General features: G+C 32.8%; 1 pseudogene; it reads left to right on the top strand.

Annotated features, from left to right (window-relative positions):
• Positions 1 to 467: 467 nt before the first annotated feature.
• On the top strand, positions 468 to 1,831 carry LOC127736985 (uncharacterized; annotated as a pseudogene).
• The last annotated feature ends 2,815 nt before the right edge of the window (positions 1,832 to 4,646 follow it).

Below are 4,646 nucleotides of genomic sequence, written 5' to 3'. Positions count from 1 at the left end.
AAATGAATTGAAAATAATCGGTTATCGTACATAAAATTTTGAACTTACACAAGACGAGCATGAATACTGTACGAATAGCTCAACAGATACATTTGATTTTGTGATTTTATTAATTTGTACTGAATTAAACATTTAGTTGAACTGGTCTTTGCTTAATGTTAATCTTTTTGTCTTTTTTTTTCTATTTTTCAAGATTAATCAAATCAATGCGGAGTCCTTAGAAATCTTTTTTGCAATCAGTGTCAAATAGAACAAAAGGAAGTAGAAATAATAGCCATTGAATCGGCCGTCCGGGAATTAATTCACAAAATATTACGTTCAGTCGAAGAAGAATATTCTTGGTTTAAAATCTCTAAAAATAGTACCATCAGGAAGCTTTTATGAAGGAACTAAAATAGGAAACTTAGACGAATTCGACTATATGATTGTTTTGCAAGAGCTATCAGGAGATGATATTGAACTTCATGATGGATGTAATCCTTGGTATAAACGAATTGAGATAAAAGATGAGAATCACTGTTTCAAAAGATATTGCTGTAGTGTTCGTAACGAGCATACTACTTACAACTATCGCTATCATTTGCTTACTCCAAAGTTCATCGTCTCAGACTTTTGGACTTCTGTGTCCAAATTTCAAAATTCGACAAAACTGTTGAAATACCCCAGGGGATCGTAACTCATGAAGAAACAAAAAGTGATAAATTGCTATTTACATATATTAAAAGGTCTGGAATTCCTGAATCAACAAGCCAAGACAAAGACCGTGGGTTAATTGTTCCAATACAAAGAATGCAACAGGAATTGATCTTATGATGTCAATGTAACATCCATGTCTTGAATCGGTAGCTAAATGTGAAGGTTTTCCATCGGATTACAAAGATTATCTGATGAAGTATTGTTGCCACGTTGTTATCAAATCCTGTCATATTCAACACTTTCCAGAGCCGACATGTTACTTTATTTCATTTGCAGCTCTAGAGTTTGAACTTATGAAAGACCTTGACGAACATCACAAGAAATGCTACAAGATGTTAAAATCTCTTCTTACTGCAGAAATGAACTTCAAAGGAAAATGCATGAATTTATCTTCTTATGTACTTAAAACGGTTTTCCTTTTTCATGTTTACGGGAGCAACAAACGACTTATTCCAGATTGGATGCAAAATGCATTAACGAAATTCTAGACTATCTGTCTTCCTGTTTTTATAATCTACGAATGCCATGTTTCTTCGCCAGAGACATGAATACTTGGGGACATATCCTGGAATTTCCAGTCCATAGCTGGACAGGTTGGGATTGTTATGACTCCAGAAGAAAAGCATTTTGCTTCTTGTGGGTGAAATTGTGGTGTAAAATTATCCATTTCGTCAAGAACGCCATCTCAGAGGAAAATATTCCGGACATGAGCGAATGGTACGCAATAACTGATAAATGTGAATACATGAAAAGAACCATTTATTACCTACTCAAAAAATACACAGATTGGGAAAACAAGGAATTGCAAAGAGGTATGATGACAAATGAGGAGCTTAGCGGTAAAAACCTCACCTCCTGCTCCGATGAACAGTTTTCTAATTTCGTGAAGAAATTACAGAAACTTTATAATATTAAAGTAAATTTTCTTTTGTAAGTTTGACATTTGAACATATGCAATCCAATTCAATGTTTCATTTAAGTAACAATTATCTCTCAACTGGTACAGTATACAGTTATAAATGTACAACACTGTTATATAAATGAGAGCTATTTTTAACAAAATTATAGGAAACTATTTAAAAAGGTGTATGATTGTATTACATTGAACAATACGAATAAAGTGCTAGTTGTTGGTTGTCGTTTGTTATAATGGTTGTTCGTTTAATGTTTTCAGTGTGGACACAGATGAGTGTGGACAGTAATAGGTTAATGTTAGTAGGTTTCTGTCATGATATATTTCGGAATTTTATACTTAATATTTTGGAGGATAATTCCCTTTATTTATCTACAATCTAGAGTAGATCTAACAAGCTTTTATAAATGAATTAGTGGACTTAACTATAATGTTATATTAGTATTCAATGGTATTAACCACCTTAGTATCGTTTGCGCATGATTTCGTTTAAGTGTGTGAGATGATTTCTGAGAAAAGGCTACTTGTATGTCTTTCTCATAGGCTTCTATGCTAAACTGCTGTCTTGGATTTTAGTTGTATCTTAAATAAAATTAAGTATTTCAAGGATTTTCCTGATATCATATAAACAGTCGGAAATGGATCAAAATTAAAATAACAAAAATACCAAATTCCAAGGAACATTCAAAACGGAAATTCCCGTAACAATTGGCATATTCAAAAGCTCAAACACATCAAACGAATGGAAAACAACTGTCATATTCCTGACTTGGTACAGGCATTTCCTTATGTGTTTCATACATTACAGTCAGTTCAAATTGAGCGAGCTATATCTCAAATCATTATTCACCTAAAGGTGATGACATATTCTAATTAGCAAAATTAAAATGGCCGCCATTTTATTATCTTAAGACTTTCTAGAGAAAAAAAAAATGAATATCAAAATATAAGAACTACATGTAACCAAACTGAAAGCATGAAAGAGTTGTAAAAAATAATAAAATGGCCGCCATTCCACCAGCTTGAATTAAAACTGACTGACATAGGGTCATGCATCACTCCTTCATTGGTACCTACCTATCCGTGTTAATCTAAGAAAAACAGCATAAACGATCTTTGAGATAGAATTCATAACATAATTTGACAGATGGACAGACAGATAAAAGTACAAAATTATATAAATTAATATGGCACAAATCCTGTTCTTTGTGTTCTAATGGCCGTTTGGTACCATATCACTTCGAGATTATGGTGAAATGTAGTCCGAACAGAAGGTTAACATTAAATTGGAAAACAATTGAAATTGATCTGTATAGTTATATTTTTTTGGTCTTTTAATTTCTATATAGTATTACTCTTCACAGTAATGAATAAGAAACAGGTCCTAAAGGTATTAAATGCCTTCTTTATGGTTCATATTTTCTTACAAAACCCGGATACGCAAAAAAAACCGGAACGATGTAAAAGACTGTGTTTTAAGTGAAAAGGAAGAAATTTATGCATCTTTTGTGCTAAAAATTTGTCTACCAATAAAAAAAAGTTGTAAATCATGAATAAAAATGATACACTTGCGAAATAAGAGTTCATCGATTTGATCCTGGTCTGCACTCGAAAAAATAAACCCGGACCAATTAACACGAAAAATACAAACCCAACCGGACTCTTTACCTATCGTAAATGCACTAATGATACACATGAACATTTTTGTCAATATGGTAACGATACACAAGAATTTTTTTGTCAATGTGGTAACGATACACAGGAACATATTTGTCAATGTGGTAACGATACAAAGGAACATTTTCATCTATGTGCTAACGATACACAGGAACATTTTTGCCAATGTGCTAACGGTACACAGGAACATTTTTATCTATGTGGTAAAGATAAAAAGTATTTTTTTGTCAATCCGGTAACGATAGAGAGGAATATTATTATCAATCTGGTAACTATAAAAAGGAACATTATTATCGATGTGGTAACTATAAAAAGAGTAACATTATTATCAATGTACATTTTTCTTCTACAATTACTAACGCCCATAGACTACCCAACTCTATACACATAACCTCAGCCTCATAACACTAATAAAAACCAAACTAAAGCACAAATTGAATACCCACACGACAGTGCCATGTGCTGATTTTAATTGCACATTATGATACATAATATCATGTCGACAAAATATAGTCAGTAATTTATAAATACCACCGAAATCAAAACATAAATATAACATTTAATAAATTCACATAAGCAAGATAAAAAAAAATTAACTGTGAAACACGTCTATTCGAGTCGGCCCTGTCGTGCTGAATGGTTATATCCCATGAAGCGCGGGAATACAAATAACGGTCTATGGGCAGACAATTAGAAGAAATTAATTTCAATCTAACTCAGTTCCTTCAAACGGTTGAAATTACATTTATTGTTTATTCAACTTTAGAAGATTGAAACTTTAACGTAGACGAAGTGTCTTCTTGATTACTAAATTGTGTATTGTTACATATAAACTTCTTCTTTACTGCATCCTTGATGTCAGAGGACATAGCAATGAGGACAATGAAATCGCTAGCACTGTTGAGGACACGGAGAATATTTCCAGCATGCATGAAAAATCTTGATGTGTCTGATGACACATCGTTCAGTCCGGAATCAGGGAAAAGTCTCCCAATAAAAATGATGAGAGAGTTTGGTAGGAATGCGAATATGTTTGTCAGACAAAGTACAAGAAAGATCTTGCACAACTTGATTTGAACATTTTTAATGCTTCGGTGTCGGCTAACATTACTTGCTCCTAGGGCAGAAAGCATTCTCTTGTTAAGGTATATTCCATGTAGAATGAGTCCATTCATTACGCAAAACATGACTATCGGGACTGGTCCAGTTAGAATTTTCGAGATAAGAATAATTGTACCAGCCTGTTCCTTATTTTGCATGTAAAAATGCGTCCAACTAGGTTTAAAGACAGTAGCATTTGTTCCTTCTACATCAACATCTGCAAATTTGATATTTATCACTTTTGGTATATTAGCAAAAA

The sequence above is a fragment of the Mytilus californianus genome, unplaced genomic scaffold (assembly GCF_021869535.1).
Source record: "Mytilus californianus isolate M0D057914Y unplaced genomic scaffold, xbMytCali1.0.p SCAF_4, whole genome shotgun sequence".
Classification (NCBI taxonomy): Eukaryota; Metazoa; Mollusca; class Bivalvia; order Mytilida; family Mytilidae; genus Mytilus; species Mytilus californianus.
Note: the sequence above shows the minus strand (reverse complement) of the source record. Positions and strands in the feature narration are given on the sequence as shown.